Below are 21,905 nucleotides of genomic sequence, written 5' to 3' on the forward strand. Positions count from 1 at the left end.
CATCGTGCATGAACCACATGTTGTGTCGTACTTGTAAAGGCACATGTTCTAGCAGCACAGGTAGAGTATCCCGTATGAAATCACGATAACGTGCTCCAGCGAGCGTAAGTGGAAGAACATACTGACGAAACTAAAATGAGCTCTAACATGGAAATTGAGCGTTTCCGGACACATGTCCACATAACATATTTTCTGTATTTGTGTCTGAGGAATGTTTCCTGAAAGTTTGGTCGTACCTCTTTGTAACACCCTGTATAATCGTCTAACAAACAGCATGCACTGTCATACGCATTGACAAAGTAGAAAACACTGGTAGCAAGGCATGGGCTTTCCTTGCAATACAACGAAGATCTGAAAGTGGATATAAAGGTGAGCATAAATATTTCCCCTGTTATATATATATATATATATATATATATATATATATATATATATATATATATACTCCTGGAAATTGAAATAAGAACACCGTGAATTCATTGTCCCAGGAAGGAGAAACTTTAGTGACACATTCCTGGGGTCAGATACATCACATGATCACACTGACAGAACCACAGGCATATAGACACAGGCAACAGAGCATGCACAATGTCGGCACTAGTGCAGTGTATATCCACCTTTCGCAGCAATGCAGGCTGCTATTCTCCCATGGAGACGATCGTAGAGATGCTGGATGTAGTCCTGTGGAACGGCTTGTCATGCCATTTCCACCTGGCGCCTCAGTTGGACCAGCGTTCGTGCTGGACGTGCAGACCGCGTGAGACGACGCTTCATCCAGTCCCAAACATGCTCAATGGGGGACAGATCCGGAGATCTTGCTGGCCAGAGTAGTTGACTTACACCTTCTAGAGCACGTTGGGTGGCACGGGATACATGCGGACGTGCATTGTCCTGTTGGAGCAGCAAGTTCCCTTGCCGGTCTAGGAATGGTAGAACGATGGGTTCGATGACGGTTTGGATGTACCGTGCACTATTCAGTGTCCCCTCGACGATCACCAGTGGTGTATGGCCAGTGTAGGAGATCGCTCCTCACACCATGATGCCGGGTGTTGGCCCTGTGTGCCTCAGTCGTATGCAGTCCTGATTGTGGCGCTCACCTGCACGGCGCCAAACACGCATACGACCATCATTGGCACCAAGGCAGAAGCGACTCTCATAGCTGAAGACGACACGTCTCCATTCGTCCCTCCATTCACGCCTGTCGCGACACCGCTTGAGGCGGGCTGCACGATGTTGGGGCGTGAGCGGAAGACGGCCTAACGGTGTGCGGGACCGTAGCCCAGCTTCATGGAGACGGTTGCGAATGGTCCTCGCCGATACCCCAGGAGCAACAGTGTCCCTAATTTGCTGGGAAGTGGCGGTGCGGTCCCCTACGGCACTGCGTAGGATCCTACGGTCTTGGCGTGCATCCGTGCGTCACTGCGGTCCGGTCCCAGGTCGACGGGCACGTGCACCTTCCGCCGACCACTGGCGACAACATCGATGTACTGTGGAGACCTCACGCCCCACGTGTTGAGCAATTCGGCGGTACGTCCACCCGGCCTCCCGCATGCCCACTATACGCCCTCGCTCAAAGTCCGTCAACTGCACATACGGTTCACGTCCACGCTGTCGCGGCATGCTACCAGTGTTAAAGACTGCGATGGAGCTCCGTATGCCACGGCAAACTGGCTGACACTGACGGCGGCGGTGCACAAATGCTGCGCAGCTAGCGCCATTCGACGGCCAACACCGCGGTTCCTGGTGTGTCCGCTGTGCCGTGCGTGTGATCATTGCTTGTACAGCCCTCTCGCAGTGTCCGGAGCAAGTATGGTGGGTCTGACACACCGGTGTCAATGTGTTCTTTTTTCCATTTCCAGGAGTGTATATATAAGGGACTATTCTGGATTCAGTTATGCAGCATGTTGCAAACAGTAGCATCACTCACAGTTATTTTTGGGGCTAGACTAGCGAATGTGTTCCGTTAGATAACTGTAGAGCGTCTACTCGATAATATTTCTTCGTGTCCTTGCCGCTATCTCCTCCACTACCGATTTTACAGCTAAGCGTACCGTAAGAGCTTCCACATCAGGAACTGATAAAGTCAGCGCTTCACCCTTAACGTAATCTCTTTTAAAAGGTCAAGAGGCATTATGTATGGTGAACGTGGTAGCCATGATGTTGAACAGCATCTGTCCGGCAAGGTTCGTTACAAGAATAGGCGAACAGGTAAAACACACTGTGGCGGTGCGCCGTCTTGTCGACACACTATGTACGCTTGAAATTTGCATCACAGAGTTCCAGTACTTACAAGTAAACTGCTGCCGTAATGTTAGGCTTAATTAAAAAGAACTTAAAGTGAATGTGTTCTGCATTAATCCACATCATACGTTCACTTTCGGGTTGACGCTCATAATCTGTACCACGATATATGGGATCTCCGACAGCCAGATCCTGATATTATGCTTGTTTACTGTTTTGGAGACAGGAGAAGTAGCAAGAAACTAACTTTATTAAGGAAGTCTTTGTCGGCAACGATTCCTTTAGGTATGATCCTAACAAACTTCGCATTTGATATCATTTGTCTGCTAAGTTTGCATGAGTTGCACTTTCTATGCGTGGAAATTGGGCAAAAATCTAGTGATTGCTTCACCACAAACCTTTGAGGTGTACTCCTTTCTCTGCATACACAAGCCTGAGTTGAACTACTGCACATATTGTATCAACAGTGTCCTCATTCACTCCAGGTCTACCGGTTTTTTTCTTTGTTCCAACACTACTAATTTCCATAAACATTTTATACAATCTTCTGATGCTCTTCACAACTGGCGGATTTCGGCATTCTCTCCAGCATAGACACCAACGTGACAGCAGCACTACGAAACAATAGAGAGCGAAGAAAGCCGGATGCTGCCATACCACATACAGAAGTGTGTTCATAAAATCTGTATGAGTGAAGCTGCCATTTGCTACAAACCCCGTAGCTGTATCCAGCATATTTTACTAGAAGTAAGTTTCTGTACTTTCGGGAAGATATGCTTATCTTTTACCATCATAGAAATTCACATCATTGCACAGTTGTCAGGAGAACGACATCAAACGGAATATGAGTAAATATTAGAAGAAAATTTAAGCTCTACTTCTGGAATAAACTGTGTCCCTACAGCACTCATATAACTCTTAACTTAGACTGAAAAGGAACCTGTGCATCATTAGCTGTGGACGGGATCCCCTCAGGAGTTGTTCGAACTACACAAACTGCATCTATAAATCTAGTTACAGGTAACAGTAACACTGAAGAGTTTATTACAATTCTTCAAGCCATTGTTTTGAAAAAGTAACATTCAGTGCGTATCAAAGGCTATTGAAGCCATCCTAATTCAGATACGCCTTAACATATAATCATTTTCCAGGCAGATATATAATATTGGGTTGAGCACATAATAAAAAGTTGAATAAAATAGTACCAATATTAGACACAGGGCAATGTTAACATTCCTGCTAGGTTGTATTATTTTTCCGTAGGTGTTACTTCCGCTAAACCCACATTAACTGTTGCAGATTGCTGTCCTGCATATTTTGTTTCCCCGTTTTGCTTCGCTTCAGATGAATTCAAAAAATTCATGTCAGGTGAGTCCTAACAGCAAGAAACAACTTGCAGTTGCTTTCGTCTCCGTGTCTATCTGCATTCAGAACAAAGCAAATAATTCATGTTCTGTTATTTTTCAGCTGGATACTGTGATCACTATGTTGGCATACGTCATTGCCCTTGGACTTCGTGCTACGGAAGGCGCTCTCCACACATCGACTACTAGCAACAGGTATAATATCGCACTGCACTCTGTGTCCCGCGAACGAAGTAGTACGCCTGTCTTCCTGTTTAACAACCATTTACAGTCAGCTTACAGCCCCCTTAAGGTTGTCAATGCATCCAAGCTGTTAGAAGTAGACCAACGGCAGAAAACAATCGAGAATTATTATACTATTCCCGTGAGGAATATCAACCATTAAGTTGACACGGAGACGTTTGAAACTCCTGGCACAGGGCACACAGCGTAAGGACATAATGATCGGTCTGCCTTCAGCGAGGCGTCATATTTTAATGAGCTTAACAGAGATGCTTCTACAGTGGACTCGAATTACCACCAGTCTCTCTGGAAGTCATTACTACAGTCAGTGCCTGAAATGAAATCAGTACTAAAGGATAATCTGAAGGAGCGGTCTCTGCAAGAAACACAGTTGAAAGCTGGAAACTTTATAGCGGCTAATTTCTCTAAAACTGCACTTCCCAACAGTGTCATTCGCAGAGTCCCACTAACACACACGCCACAGAGTCCTATGGACATCTACTACAAGCGCAGAAACCTATGGTTGTTTATCAGTTACTGAAAGAAGTGTGTTTCATTTATAAACCCCGATTAAACAATTTCTCGGAGTTATGTGACATACCATGTTTGTTACAACACTGACAAGTGTGGTGCCTACAGCCATCTTGCTGTAAGAAATGTTTCGTAATCACCAAATTGTAACGCATTTCAAATTAATAATGTCGATTGTGAAGAAATTGTGAATGAAGATTGTGGCAATCCATATTATTTCAAAGATGGTACATGCAGCCCTTTTCAAAGATAACTCTACGAAAAAAAATTATCAAACGCTGCTGGGTACAACCGGAGTTCCAGTGACCCACAGACGTCGGCCTTGTTGGATTGGAAGGACGTGGATCAAAACGCGACACGTTTGCACAGTGGCAGTTGGATTCGATGATTCAATTTAGTTCATCTTGCAGCGGAACTAAATACATTTATCAGCTATCTCTTCAGAAGCCAGGAAGACTCCGTCCATGTGGTGCCCACCGTTTACGGACGGGAGGTAAGCGCAAGCGCAACACTGGCGAATCAAAGTTCCGTAACTGACTCGTTTTACACTTTGATACACTCTCTAGGTGCGAATCATGCACTTCCACCCTGCTCGTAAGATGAAAGATATGTAGCCGGTGTCCCTCATTCACAGAATAATGTGTTCTGAATACAAGAAACACTAGGACATTAACAGTTGCAACTGGGTCCAAAAAATTATTGTAGAGAGGAAAGTGACATGAACGAACGTGTGAGACCCTGTCGGGTTTAATACAATCAGTTATCTTTCACAATGATATAGTGTGCCTATTCCTTTTTAGCTACCTTATATTACACTTATTATTACACCAGAATGTTCTGTACACTGGCTTATATCTATAATCTATATCTTATACAGAATGTTGTGTCGTATACAATGTTAGGGATCGTTACATCAGTAAATTTTGTAGAAACCTGTCCTTCCATACTTATTCCATAACACGTTCATATTTACATTTTTTTTTGTTTTTCCTTTCAATAGATATTTTCGAGAGGCACCAAGACTTAATCTTCAGGTACAGTACAGTGGTTCCATTCATCACCTCGTCAACATTGTGTAGTGACTGGCACAAAACGTTGTAGTGGAAAGATGTAGCATCAGGGATACCCCAAGAGTCAGTATTGGGCCATTCTATGTTAAATGATGTGTCAAATGTTCTCTCTCACTGTAGATACCACCAATAGTCTGACGGCATTCAGTTGTATCTAAGAGCAAGTCCAAAAACCTATGCACAGAAATCGAGCATGTAAGTGCCGATTTCTTTACCCTATCAGTTTGGGCGCAGAGCATAGGTTTCCAACTTCATCCACCTAATATGTAAGCTGTCTTGTTCATTCACAGTAGATACATTAACACCCCAACCATGTTCAGAAAGTATCTTCCCTCATTAACCCTAAACACCAGCGGGCCCGAGTGGCCGAGCGGTTCTAGGCGCTACAGTCTGGAACCGCGCGACCTCTACGGTCGCAGGTTCGAATCTTGCCTAGGGCATGGACGTGTGTGATGTCCTTATGTTAGTTAGGTTTAAGTAGTTCTAAGTTCTTAGGGGACTGATGACCTCAGAAGTTAAGTCCCATAGTGCTCAGAGCCATTTGAACCTAAACATCATAGAAATAAACAGTCCTTCTTTTGCAAAGAACTAGGGGATAATTCTGACCTGAACACACAGCTGCAGTCTGTAAAAAGGTTTCAGCGTCACTAAGTTCACCACACAAATACAAAAAAATATCTCCTGGAAAAGAAGCCAGTGTTGACATAAATACTCCCCACACTTGACTATGGTGGTTCCATTATTCAAGGATTTTCTTACGAAACATTACCGATCTGCAAAGGGCGATGAATGCTTCAGTGCGATACATTTGTGGCGTACGCTTTTTCGACGATATCATACCAGTCTACGAACAATTATTTATCATGGCTAAACCCGATAAGCCCATGTCTGTTCTATCATCTTCTCAATCACAGGACTCCCTCACACTTGTCTTCAACTCTAATCCTATTATTTGAGTAGCACAGCAGAAATAATCGTTCTTATCAATGCAGAATTCTCTCTGTACCATCGCAAGCACTACCCTGTCAGCTGAATCATTTCTGTATCAGTAACCCGACCTTGGAACAATCTTTCGCAAAAAAAATCAGAGAAATCCAATATCTTCCAAACTTCAAAAGACAACTAACGGTCGCTTCAGTCCGGAACCGCGCGACAGCTACGGTCGCAGGTTCGAATCCTGCCTCGGGCATGGATGTGTGTGATGTCCTTAGGTTAGTTAGGTTTAAGTAGTTCTAAGTTCTAAGGGACTGATGACCTCAGATGTTAAGTCCCATAGTGCTCAGAGCCGTTTGAACAACTAACGGTCCTTCTTCTGTCACAATACCAATCTCCCCAACATTCTATAAGTCTCACTCTCGTCAGTCGCGCTCCGCCACATCGTTTATCTACCCCATGTGCCCAATGTTCTCTGTTTATATTCGGTACTGTCCTAACGGCCACTGTAACTTTTATTTCAGCTTCTCATGTTCTAAGCTAATCTAGAACAGTGTAAATGCCCTTTACAATTATTATTCTTTCCTGTCTCAGACGTTATGTCTGGTTAAAAATGGAAAGTGGCGCGGACCTTGATCAAGCGTGACTTCCTTTTAACTGTACGGTATATGTTACATTGCATTTAGGAACTTTCGGGTAATTGAACATGTATCAATAATTACATATTTCTGTAGTTGTATATATACGTTTGGATGTAGCTGTATTGGCTTGATGTACTGGTGGATATTGTGTGGTATGACTCCTGTAGTTGATAGTATAAATGGTATAATGTTAACTTTATCCTGATGCCTCATGTCCTTGACTTCCTCAGCCAGTTGGATGTATTTTTCAATTTTTTCTCCTGTTTTCTTTTGTATATTTGTTGTATTGGGTATGGATGTTTCTATTAGTTGTGTTAATTTCTTCTTTTTATTGGTGAGTATGATTTCCGGTTTGTTATGTGGTGTTGTTTTATCTGTTATAATGGTTCTGTTCCAGTATAATTTGTATTCATCATTCTCCAGTACGTTTTGTGGTGCATACTTGTATGTGGGAAAGTGTTGTTTTATTAGTTTATGTTGTGTGGCAAGTCGTTGATCTATTATTTTTGCTACATTGTCGTGTCTTCTGGGGTATTCTGTATTTGCTAGTATTGTACATCCGCTTGTGATGTGATCTACTGTTTCTATTTGTTGTTTGCAAAGTCAACATTTATCTGTTGCGGTATTGGGATATTTAATAATATGCTTGCTGTAATATCTGGTGTTTATTGTTTGATCCTGTATTGCAATCATGAATCCTTCCGTCTCACTGTATATATTGCCTTTTCTTAGCCATGTGTTGGATGCGTCTTGATCGATGTGTGGCCGTGTTAGATGATACGGGTGCTTGCCATGTAGTGTTTTCTTTTTCCAATTTACTTTCTTCGTATCTATTGATGTTATGTGATCTAAAGGGTTGTAGAAGTGGTTATGAAATTGCAATGGTATAGCCGGTGTATTTAGGTGAGTGATTACTTTGTGTATTTTGTTAGTTTCTGCTCGTTCTAGAAAGAAATTTCTTAAAGTGTCTACCTGTCCTTAATGAAGGTGTTTTATGTCGATAAATCCTCTTCCTCCTTCCTTTCTGCTTAATGTGAATCACTCTGTTGCTGAATGTATGTGATGTATTCTATATTTGTGGCATTGTGATCGTGTAAGTGTATTGAGTGCTTCTAGGTCTGTGTTACTCCATTTCACTACTCCAAATGAGTAGGTCAGTATTGGTATGGCACAGATCAGACTTTTGTCTTGTCCCTTGCTGTCAATTGTGTTTTCAGTATTTTTGTTAGTCTTTGTCTATATTTTTCTTTTAGTTCTTCTTTATTATTTGTATTAACTATTCCTATTTTTTGTCTGTATCCTAGATATTTAGAGGTATCTGTTTCTTTCATCGCTTCTATGCAGTCGCTGTGGTTATTAAATATGTAATCTTCTTGTTTAGTGTGTTTCTCGTGACAATGCTATTTTTCTTACATTTGTCTGTTCTAAAAGCCATATTTATATCATTGCTGAATACTTCTGTTATCTTTAGTAATTGGTTGAGTTGTTGATTTGTTGCTGCCAGTAGTTTTAGGTCATCCATGTATAGCAAATGTGTGATTTTGTGTGGGTATGTTCCAGTAATATTGTATCCATAATTTGTATTATTTAGCATGTTGGATAATGGGTTCAGAGCAAGGCAGAACCAGAAAGGACTTAATGAGTCTCCTTGGTATATTCCACGCTTAATCTGTATTGGCTGTGATGTGATATTATTTGATTTGTTTGGATATTAAGTGTGCTTTTCCAATTTTTCATTACTATGTTTAGGAACTGTATCAATTTTGGATCTACTTTGTATATTTCCAATATTTGTAGTAACCATGAGTGGGGTACACTATCAAAAGCTATTCGGTAATCTATGTAAGCGTAGTGTACAGACCTTTGTTTAGTTTTAGCTTGATATGTCACCTCTGCATCTATTATCAGTTGCTCTTTACATCCTCATGCTCCTTTGTAACAGCCTTTTTGTTCTTAATTAATAATTTTGTTCTGTGTTGTATGTGTCATTAATTTCTGTGTAGTTACTGAAATTAATATTTTGTATATTGTTGGTAGGCATGTTATGGGGCGATACTTAGCTGGGTTTGCTGTTTCTGCTTGATCTTTAGGTTTCAGATAAGTTATTGCATGTGTAAGTGTATCAGGGAATGTATATGGGTCTTCAATGTAACTGTTAAATAATTTAGTTAGATGTGAATGTGGTGAGGTGAACTTCTTTAGCCAGAAATTTGCTGTTTTATCTTATCCAGGGGCTTTTCAATTGTGAGTAGAATTAATTGGATGGGTGACTTCATGTTGCAATATTATCACTTCAGGCATTTGTTGTATCATCTTGTATGTTTCTGTTACTGCTTGTATCCACCGTGCATGTCTTATGTTGCACTGGGTTTGACCATATGTTGCTCCAGAAGTGTTCCATGTCTGTTATGTTTGGTGGATTGTCTATTTTAATGTGTGTGTTATCAATTGTCTGGTAAAATTTCTTTTGGTTTGTGTTGAATGTTTGGTTTTGTTTCCTTCTATTTGCACTTATTTTGTATCTTCTAAGTCGTTTGGCCAATGCTTCTAATTTCTGCTTCTTTTCGTCTAATTGCTCTATCGCTTCTTGTTGTGAGATTTTACCTAACATTTTTCGTTTTTTGTCTGATATTTCATTTCTTATAAATTGTTTTAGCTGTCTGATGTCTTTTCTCAGTTTTTCTATTCTGATCTGTAGCCTGTGTTGCCATGCTGGTTTTGTGGGTTTCTTCTGTGTGTTGTTTGGTTCTGATCTCTGCCTAGTGTGATATTTAGTATAGTGAGTGCTCCTAATAAACCAGTAGTTGTAACTCTTCCATAGTTGTTTTTTCATTTATTTTGTTGTGTATGATTGTGTTGATAGTTGTTATTGTTGTTTCGACTTGTGGGTTATTTGGCGGTCTATGCAAGAATGGTCTAATGTCTGTATTTGTGTCTTTGTATTCTATATATCTCAGCTGAAATTTTTCTTCTGTATCTAACATGTGTGGCACTTTGTGTTATTTGTGCTTGTTCTGGTGGCTGTCTTAAGATTTCCTTTTCCTCTGATTGTTTAATTGATGTGTGTTGTTCTTTGTTTGTTTGCTCTGGGATGTTTGAGTCCATTACTGTATTTTCTTCTTCTTCTAGTTGCATATTATTTTGTTCCAGTATTTGTTGTACTTGTTGTTTGATGTGTTCTAATTCTGACTGGGGTATCCTGTTATTTTTGATTATTACACGGATCTGATCAGCTAGTCGTTGTTCTGTTAAAAATTTTAATTTTGGGTATCTGGTAATAAATGTTATGTATACTTGTGATCTGTATGCAGTTGTGTTGGTTCCTAGGTTTGTTGCTTGGTAATAACAGAACATGAGGTGTCGGTTAACTTCATCTGACCATCTCATCCTCTGTCTTTGTTTTCCTTCTAGGGTGGTTGCTGGAAGCATATCCTGCAAAACACCTCAATTTGAATTTAAATCATTTTACAGTTGGCTAGCAGTGTCGTTACCATTGTGGACGGGCATAGGGTTCAAGCGCCGTCCCCGACCATGACGGCGCTTGTCTGAGGCTCTTTTAGTTCTGTCCTGAACCAACTAATCACACTAAAAGGGGGGTCAGCCCTATTAGTGGTTTGTTCTTTTCGTCGCCTTTTACGACTGGCAGAACATACCGGAGGCCTATTCTTTTCCCGGGCCTAAATAGGTTTTATTATTAATATTATTATTATTATTAAGGATTTGTGTTGTTCCTGGCGCTGATCTAGTCAGACTAAACAGGCAAGAAGTAAATATAGTTTACTCTCATCAATTTGCACCAAGCACACCCGCAATAAACTATCTTGTGTCTACTCGTCACCCCAAATACTCCTTCACCAAAACAGTAATGTGACAAACGTCATGTACTACGTCCTAATATCATGAGGAACCTCATTTTTCCTGGACACAACAACGTTGGGATTCACCTGCAGCTATGCTGGGCAATGCTGAGTCTACAGGGTGTTACAAAAAGGTACGGCCAAACTTTCAGGAAACATTCCTCACACACAAAGAAAGAAAAGATGTTATCTGGACATGCGTCCGGATACGCTTACTTTCCATGTTAGAGCTCATTTTATTACTTCTCTTCAAATCACATTAATCATGGAATGGAAACACACAGCAACAGAACGTACCAGTGTGACTTCAAACACTCTGTTATAGGTAATGTTCAAAATTTTCTCCGTTAGCGAGGATACATGCATCCACCCTCTGTCGCACGGAATCCCTGATGCGCTGATGGAGCCCCGGAGACTGGCGTATTGTATCACAGCCATCCACAATACGAGCACGAAGTCTCTACATTTGGTACCGGGGTTGCGTAGACAAGAGCTTTCGAATGCCCCCATAAATGAAAGTCAAGAGGGTTGAGGTCAGGAGACCGCGGAGGCCATGGAATTGGTCCGCCTCTACCAATCCATCGGTTACCGAATCTGTTGTTGAGCAGCGTACGAACACTTCGACTGAAATGTGCAGGAGCTCCATCGTGCATGAACCACATGTTGTGTCGTACTTGTAAAGGCACATGTTCTAGCAGTACAGATAGAGGATCCCGTATGAAATCATGATAACGTGCTCCATTGAGCGTAGATGGACGAAACTAAAATGAGCTCTAACATGGAAATTAAGCGTTTCCGGACACATGTCCACATAACATCTTTTCTTTATTTGTGTGTGAGGTACGTTTCACGAAGGTTTGGCCGTACCTTTTTGTAACACTCTGTACATACATCAATAACTGCGAAAGTGTTGCCAGTGCAGGATTTGTGCATTGACTCACTTCTCGTTTTTGTACCATGAATTTTGAATAGGATTCATGTCGGACGATCTAGATGGCCCAATTATTCGCTCGCATTGTCCAGAACATTTTACAAAGCAATCACGAACAGTGGTGGCCAGGAGACGTTGTGTATTTTCATTCACAAAAATTCCAATATTGTTTTGGAATACAAAGTCAATGAATGACTGCAAGTGGTCTCCAAATAATCGAACACAACCATTTCCAGCCAGTGATCGATTCAGCTGGACCTGAAGATCCAGTCCATTCCTTGTGAACACAGGCCGCACCATTATGGAACACCACCAGCTTGCAGAATGGCTTGTTGACAACTTGGGTCAATGGCTTCGTGAGGTCTGACGCACACTCGAAGCCTACCATCAGCTCTTAGCAACTGAAATCGGGACTCAGGCCACGGTTTCCCATGTTGTCTTGGGTCCAACCGATATGGTCACGAGCCAAAGAGAGGCGCAGCAGGCGATGTTGGGCATCAAAGAAAGAGAGCCGCATATGTCTGCCATAACCCAGGGATGCCAAATTTCGCCACGCTATCCTAAAGGATACCTTCATCGTACGTCCCGCATTGATATTTTTTTTTGTTTGTTTGTTAATTCAAGCAGTGCTCCTTTCTGTTAGAACTGACAACTCTACGAAAATTCTGATGCTCTCGGTCGTTAAGTGAAGGCCGTCGAACACTGCGTTGTCTGTGGTGGGAGGTAACGCTTTGTGTTCTCAGTACGCTATTGATACGGTGTGTCTCAGAACATTGAATTCTTTAATGTCCCATGCGTCTAGCTGCAACCAACATTCCGCGTTCAAAGTCACCGCCAGACACCACACTCGCTAGGTGGTAGCCTTTAAATCGGCAGCGGTGTGGTAGTATACGTCGGACCCACGTGTCGCCACTGTCAGTGATTGCAGACCGAGCGCCGCCACACGGCAGGTCTAGAGAGACGTCCTAGCACTCGCCCCAGTTGTACAGCCGACTTTGCTAGCGATGCTACACTGACAACCACGCTCTCATTTGCCGAGACGATAGTTAGCATAGCCTTCAACTACGTCATTTGCTACGACCTAGCAAGGCGCCATTACCAGTTAATATTGAGATTGTAAAACCTGTACAGTCAAGAGCGATGTACACCAATTATGGATTAAAGTTAAGTATTCCAGCAGCAACGTACCTAATTGGCTATATTAATTACATTGTCATTTTCCAGACCTCACGCCAGCCTGCGTGAGCTTAAAAGCGTGCATTTCGGCCTCCTCTAGCAACACGGTGTTGGCTCTTCTGCCAACACAATACGAATCACCTGATTGCAAATGACAGTATCGCCAATGGACTGCTCTTTCATACCTTGTGTACGAACCACCATCTACACTCCTGGAAATGGAAAAAAGAACACATTGACACCGGTGTGTCAGACCCACCATACTTGCTCCGGACACTGCGAGAGGGCTGTACAAGCAATGATCACACGCACGGCACAGCGGACACACCAGGAACCGCGGTGTTGGCCGTCGAATGGCGCTAGCTGCACAACATTCGTGCACCGCCGCCGTCAGTGTCAGCCAGTTTGCCGTGGCATACGGAGCTCCATCGCAGTCTTTAACACTGGTAGCATGCCGCGACAGCGTGGACGTGAACCGTATATGCAGTTGACGGACTTTAAGCGAGGGCGTATAGTGGGCATGCGGGAGGCCGGGTGGACGTACCGCCGAATTGCTCAACACGTTGGGCGTGAGGTCTCCACAGTACATCGATGTTGTCGCCAGTGGTCGGCGGAAGGTGCACGAGCCCGTCGACCTGGGACTGGACCGCAGCGACGCACGGATGCAAGCCAAGACCGTAGGATCCTGCGCAGTGCCGTAGGGGACCGCACCGCCACTTCCCAGCAAATTAGGGATACTGTTGCTCCTGGGGTATCGGCGAGGACCATTCGCAACCCTCTCCATGAAGCTGGGCTACGGTCCCGCACACCGTTAGGCCGTCTTCCGCTCACGCCCCAACATCGTGCAGCCCGCCTCCAGTGGTGTCGCGACAGGCGTGAATGGAGGGACGAATGGAGACGTGTCGTCTTCAGCGATGAGAGTCGCTTCTCCCTTGGTGCCAATGATGGTCGTATGCGTGTTTGGCGCCGTGCAGGTGAGCGCCACAATCAGGACTGCATACGACCGAGGCACACAGGGCCAACACCTGGCATCATGGTGTGGGAAGCGATCTCCTACACTGGCCGTACACCACTGGTGATCGTCGAGAGGACACTAAATAGTGCACGGTACATCCAAACCGTCATCGAACCCATCGTTCTACCATTCCTAGACCGGCAAGGGAACTTGCTGTTCCAACAGGACAATGCACGTCCGCATGTATCCCGTGCCACCCAACGTGCTCTAGAAGGTGTAAGTCAACAACCCTGGCCAGCAAGATCTCCGGATCTGTCCCCCATTGAGCATGTTTGGGAGTGGATGAAGCGTCGTCTCACGCGGTCTGCACGTCCAGCTCGAACGCTGGTCCAACTGAGGCGCCAGGTGGAAATGGCATGGGAAGCCGTTCCACAGGACTACATCCAGCATCTCTACGATCGTCTCCATGGGAGAATAGCAGCCTGCATTGCTGCGAAAGGTGGATATACACTGCACTAGTGCCGACATTGTGCATGCTCTGTTGCCTGTGTCTATATGCCTGTGGTTCTGTCAGTGTGATCATGTGATGTATCTGACCCCAGGAATGTGTCAATAAAGTTTCCCCTTCCTGGGACAATGAATTCACGGTGCTCTTATTTCAATTTCCAGGAGTGTATATAAGTGCATTTCACGATCCCATGACTTTCGTCATTTCTGTTTAAGCCACTATGCAGTATATGCTGAGCCTTACACCACACCAGTATTGGCCGGCCGCTGTGACCGAGCGGTTCTAGGTGCTTCAGTCTGGAACCGCGCGATTGCTACGGTCGCAAGTTCGAATCCTGCCTTGGGCAGGGATGTGTGTGATGTCTTTAGCTTAGCTAGGTTTAAGTAGTTCTAAGTTCTAGGGAACTGATGACCTCAGATGTTAAGTCCCATAGTGCTCAGAGCCATTAGAACACCAGTATTATCATTTTTGTTCCGTGATGTCCTAACAGATATCCTATCATATTGTCCCTTCTTCTTCTCGCAGTTATCTTCGTTGTGGGTTCCAGGAATATGGAAGTCCCATAGCGATGGTTGAGGACTGTGTGGATGATGTGTGAGGGTTTCCCAGTGAAACTTTTGCAGCGTTATCTAAACAATCTTGCAACATGTGGGCAGGTGTTATACTGCCACAGAAAGATACCATCTGTCAACATTGCTGACTCTGACGCTTGTTCTCCGGCCTAAAATGATGACGCCCCATGTATCAGCTCCCGTGACAGTACAGATCAGGAATCGAAGTTCTTCATGGTGATACCGTTCCAGGTGGCGCAATGATGTCAATATTTTGTTCAGCTTCTGCTCCTCCGTCAGGCTGAAGTGATGGCTGGGCCCTCCTGCGACTGCTGAAAATTAAACGACCATACTACCAAATAATGAACAGCGATCCCAATACGAGTCTGCCGGCTGTCGAAATGCAGCGTCAATCACTCGTAGGTTTATTAGCAGCATCACCGATGGTGTTTGAAGACAGCTGTTAGAAGACACGTTCCGTAGTGGCGCTTCAATGCCACCTGCTGTGATAGTCCGACACTGTGATTCACAGAAGAGCGGCGGCACTCCACGTCAGAAAGAGTTCATTTAAACCAATGACTATGCAGTGGAAGTTTCCTTGATGAGTACATTTGACTCTGCGTGTGCAGGACTATCGCCACATGGGTTTTCCACGCGAGGTACTGCGTACGGCACCATGATGGACGACTCCATTTACAGAGTGTAAGAAGAGAACGAACGTTGCCAGATTGGACCTGTAATCACCATAGCGATCCAGCATCTGGCATGACCCTGTGGGGAGATTTGAGTACATAACACGATCAAATATTGATAGCCACTAATTTGAACAATAGTTGTTACCTTTCTGATATGTTATGGCTGGTGGCCAACATTTATCTTTACACTTCCTGTGTTATTAACTTTCAACACAAATAGAAGACCACATGATGTGTGTGTGTGTCGCGAGCTACTTCCATTCACTGGGGCATCACATATTGCTCTGTGCAGCCTCTTCTTCTGATCACTCTCCCATTGGAAACAACAGCTCATTAGTCGTCAGCAGACTGGTATACCACTAACAGCTATCCACAATGGTCGCTGAATATTGACATAGAGTTGCAGCAGCAATGAATAAGATACCTGTATTTGCTAAAAATATTCAGCAGTCAAGATCGCATGAATGTTTCTTTATTTCAAACAACTGGTTTCGACAGACTTTACTATATCTTCAGGTCTCTAACAAAGAGCATATAAATGAATTGAGTCTCATAATAAGAGATAAGGTGTAATATATGAGATGAAAGTTTTAGATTTTGGAGTTATAAAAAACATGAGTGAAACTGTTAAAACTTCGTTTTGTTATTACACATGTTCATTTAAAGTTGGATCTCACGCCAAGTTTTCATACGGATATAAACCAGCAAATCATAAAAGGTTTGTTGTAACTAAAATATTTCAAAACAGAAAGCACCTTGTGCAAATGGTCATGAACATATATAAAGGGTGAGTCACCTAACATTACCGCTGGATATATTTCGTAAACCACATCAAATACTGATGAATCGATTCCACAGACCGAACGTGAGGAGAGGGGCTAGTGTAACTGGTTACCACAAACCATAAAAACATGCACGGAAGTATGTTTTTCAGCACAAACCTACGTTTTTTTAAATGGAACCCAGTTAGTTTCGTTAGCACATCTGAACATATAAACAAATACGTAATCAGTGCCGTTTGTTGCATTGTTAAATGTTAATTACATCCGGAGATATTGTAACCTAAAGTTGACGCTTGAGTACCACTCCTCCGCTGATCGCTCGTGTGTATCGGAGAGCATCGAATTACGTAGGGATCCAAAGGGAACCGTGATGCATCTTAGGTACAGAAGAGACTGGAACAGCACATTGCGTCCACATGCTAACACCGTTTTCTTGGTCTTTTTCACTGACTCACATGTACATAACCATGAGGGGTGAGGTACACGTACACACGTGGTTTCCGTTTTCAATTACGGAGTGGAATAGAGTGTGTCCCAACATGTCAGGCCAATAGATGTTCAATGTGGTGGCCATCATTTTCTGCACACAACTGCAATCTCTGGCGTATTGAATGTCGTACACGCCGCAGTACATCTGGTGTAATGTCGCCGCAGGCTGCCTCAATACGTTGTTTCATATCCTCTGAGGTTGTCGGCACATGACGGTACACATTCTCCTTTAACGTACCCCACAGAAAGAAGTCCAGAGGTGTAAGATCAGGAGAACGGGTTTTCCAATTTATGCGTCCTCCGCGTCCTATGAAACGCCCGTCGAACATCCTGTCAAGGGTCAGTCTAGTGTTAATTGCAGATTGTGCAGGTGCACCATCATGCTGATACCACATTCGTCGACGCGGTTCCAGTGGGACATTTTCGAGCAACGTTGGCAGATCATTCTGTAGAAACGCGATGTATGTTGCAGCTGTTTGGGCCCCTGCAATGAAGAGAGGACAATGTTTCAAGCGTCAACTTTAGGTTACAATATCTCCGGATGTAATTAATATTTTACAATGCAACAAACGGCACTGATTACGTGTTTGTTTATATGTTCAGATGTGCTAACAAAACTAACGGGGCTCCATTTAAAAAAACCTAGGTTTGTGTTAAAAAACATACTTCAGTGCATTTTTTTATGGTTTGTAGTAACCAATTATACTAGTCCCTCTCCTCACGTTCGGTCTGTGGAATCGATTCGTCAGTATTTGATGTGGTTTACGAAATATATCCAGCGGTAACGTTAGGTGACTCTCCCTGTATACTGTAAGTGGTCAAACAAATAACACACCCCACACTGAATTCCTGAAGCAATTCTGGTTAAATCGGTATGTCACACGACATAGTTACGGGAAAATGTACGAATTATTAATAGACAAAGCAAATAAACATTCCAGCACTTCATGAATATAAACCACAAACACTCACATTAACAACTGCACCCAAATAATTTCCCAGGCCCAAGCAACGAGACACGGTTCTGAGGGAAGCAGAATTTTATGACGGCTATGCCCCTCACATGTAGGCTGAGTAGACTGAAAAACTCTCACAGCAGGACACCCAATGTACACATTGAGATTCCTGGGACAATGCATAGGCCACTGGCAAAAGCAGCCCTTGTTTCGACTTTTAATGGCAACACTTCAGAAAGCCTTTCTACAGGAACATGGTAGAACATGCCAGATAAAACGTCCAGAGAAACCAAACTCAAAACATTGTTGACTCACTGTGGCCATCTGTGTTAAGAACCACGTGAAAGAAAAAGCTTTTTATCTCAGTAGTACGTAGCAGAAGTTAAATAATGCCGTACGAAATAACCGATTCCTGTGACTGGCTGCAAAATATCTAATGGGTGGAGTTATAACAAGTGCGAATGCTCTGAATAGCCCGAAAGAAAATGAGTAGCCACCAGCTTTGATATAGGAAAATTGCATACAGAGTAATTCGCTTCTTCTCTTGCAGCAAATTGTCAAGTATTTGAGCAAGACTACTCGCACTGTGCTGAGATGTTTACGAGACAGATTATGTGAATGGTTGGTTCAAATGGCTCTGAGCACTATGGGACTCAACTTCTTTGGTCATCAGTCCCCTAGAACTACTTAAACGTAACTAACCTAAGGACATCACACACATCCATGCCCGAGGCAGGATTCGAACCTGCGACCGAAGCGGTCACGCGGTTCCAGACTGTAGCGCCTAGAACCGCTCGGCCTCTTTGGCCGGTGATTATGTGAATACTTGTTCACAGGCTTGTCTTAACTCGTATGGAGTTAAACTGCAACGTCTCCTAGTATGGAGAATCACACTGAGCACTGACAGTTAATGTTTGTGAGCAATTTGAGGGCGACATACGTGGTATTCTAGCGAAATAGTGTGTCCCCCATTGAGCATGTTTGGGACTGGATGAAGCGTCGTCTCACGCGGTCTGCACGTCCAGCACGAACGCTGGTCCAACTGAGGCGCCAGGTGGAAATGGCATGGCAAGCCGTTCCACAGGACTACATCCAGCATCTCTACGATCGTCTCCATGGGAGAACAGCAGCCTGCATTGCTGCGAAAGGTGGATATACACTGTACTAGTGCCGACATTGTGCATGCACTGTTGCCTGTGTCTATGTGCCTGTGGTTCTGTCAGTGTGATCATGTGATGTATCTGACCCCAGGAATGTGTCAATAAAGTTTCCCCTTCTTGGGACAATGAATTCACGGTGTTCTTATTTCAATTTCCAGGAGTGTAGATTCTCAGGTTCCAAGCCCGCACCGACAGCAGCCCCTGCCGCCGCCGACGGAAGCTAAACAAACTCGCTTTCGCTGCGCCAGCAAGCGAAATTCAATTGACGCTCAGAACTGCAGTGGTCTCCATATCTCCTATTTTATCGAACATGCAACCATGACCTGTAGCTAAACATATTAACGACTGCCGGGCTTAATTGAAGCAGAAACGCGAGATACCCGATTTAAAAGGATGAAATGATCAGCCACTGTAGAGTGCTTTATACTATGAAGTTATGGAATTGTTTTAACTGTGTATTACTTCTTCATTGCTTTCTATCGACCCCCAATCAATTAGTGTATTCTCATTGTGCATTTTAGCGTAATTGATATCTCTGGCTCCGATTTATTTCATTTGTATTTTTATCGACCCCAGACATGGTCATCAACCAACATACTGTTAAAGAACCTCATACTAGTTAGAAATTTCGATTCGTAGTTGTGAACACGCTGTATCAATATTTTACCATCCTGTACGCAGTTTTGCTGTAATTGCTATCTCATGAAGTCATACCTAGAGTAAAAATAAACCTTAATAATGAAAATGTAAGATTTTCGTTTTTGCTAACATATAGTTACACCAGAACCCGTACACTAATTTCTGTTAGCGATATCATTTCCATTATAGGGAGTAAGTTTTAACAGACACAGATATCATTGCCTGATTACATCACTGTACTGCTGCACTCTTCTGAAGTCTGCACGTGTGAGATGGTACCTCCCTACGTTGCAGGCCGTAGGTTCTAAAGCAAATTCCCAAACACCCACAGAGCATCCTTGTGCAACTGTGGTAGTAAGATAGATCAGAAATTGTCTCACACATATTTAAATATGTGTGTATGTATCACAGATGCTTGTTATACCAACAAAATCACAGCACACTGTAACAAATCTGTTTACGTATGTTGGACGTATTCTAAACATTGAAATTCCACTTTAAATGATGTACAAGGTACGACTCACTGCTAGCATTGCAAAGAAAAATAACACTTTTAGGGCGTGTTACAGCTCCTACATCGTTACCGTGTAATAGAAGGTAGATGAGTCTCAAGTTTAAAATTAACTGCTTTAGTGAGTGGCCTTTAAGAATTGTAATGATTACAAAGCTGTGCTTTATTTACATCTGAAACACGTTTCTAATTCTCATAATCCCCTTCACACACTCTTATTACCACATGCATGATAGGAAAGTTAAGGAATTTACTCTGCACATTGTTACTTGTGCATGCTGAAATTGTGACAGGTGCTGAAGTGCACAGGCTCAATGCAGTATGGATGAAGATTAATAGGAGTAGGATTAGGCTGAGGGGTCGGTAGGGAGTGATTGGGAATGTGTAACCTGGAAAATTATAATGTAGAAATTGTAGTTCATAGATTCCGACACTAGAAAACTACAAAGCATTCTTTGAGGGATAATTACCCATAAGCTGCTCTGTACTGTAGAATGCGAATATTCTATATTGAGCTTCTTGAGACACAACTGCTGTTCAGGCCTGACAAGTATAGTACTGTCCCTTAGATGGACCGAGTCTTATCTCATAAAACATGCTACAGATAGGTGCAAGTCATACTATGCTATGTTGGGCTGTGAGTGCAGAGTTTCGAATCAAGTTCTACTACAGCGTACAACACTGTATAGATATGCATGACAGAGTAATTGTCACATAAATAGGAGTATGTACCTTATTACAACAAAACGTGTAGTACATATTATCTATGTTATGAAGGCAGCAACAAGGCTGCCTTCGAAGGTTCGAGTAGAGAGAGTCAAAAATATTTCTTAGAATAAAGGTCTCAGCAAAGTGACAATTTGGAGTGCAAATTGTTTCTCCAATGGTAACTGTAGGAGTGTATCTGAAGGTCCAACATAGAAGTAACATAACTTTTGTGTAAAAGGGCTCAGACATGAAAAAAAAAGCACAATCATTTAAGCGAAAAACATAATGCTAGATGTTTACACTGGGAGAAGTATGGGGTAATCGAAATATCATAATCTGTATAATAAGGTTTCTGTCAATATGCAATTGCGAATTATGATTGTGACATATAAATTCATAACATCGTGGGTTTTCTGGTGTTCTGCCGGATATCAGTGTCGTACTTGCAGTACCTGCAGAACACACGACAACCCAAGATGTCATTAGATCGCCGGGAAAGTCTGAAGAATTATAAATTTATAAATGAAAGATTGCAATTAAATAAAATCTGCAGGTATTATCTTAAGGACTTTAAATGATGAGTACGATAGCAGAAGTACTTTTGAGAATGTGGTATATTTCTGCAAAACAGTTAGTGGTGTCGATGGTCCAGCAATTAATAAAATGTAAGTTGAATAACAGGGAAACAATAGATTTCTACTGTACGTAATTAGTTATGAACAACAACATAGCTCGCGAGGTATTCACTTCCAAACGCACTCAACGTCTTCACTGTAGAGACCTCGGAAGTCTCACACGTTTACAAGTTCGCACTCGGCGCAAACCGCTCCACACATTCCAAGTCTCTCCACGACTCCGCGCCCGTCGCGCCATCGAGTCCAGCACCTTCCCGTGTCCTGTCCCGTAATGTCCAGAACTCCCTCGTGTCCTCTCTGGAATCGATGCTCCCCCCCCCCCCCCCCAACCGCCATACGTCTTTCTTAGT

This window comes from Schistocerca cancellata, chromosome 8, assembly GCF_023864275.1.
Source record: "Schistocerca cancellata isolate TAMUIC-IGC-003103 chromosome 8, iqSchCanc2.1, whole genome shotgun sequence".
NCBI lineage: Eukaryota > Metazoa > Arthropoda > Insecta > Orthoptera > Acrididae > Schistocerca > Schistocerca cancellata.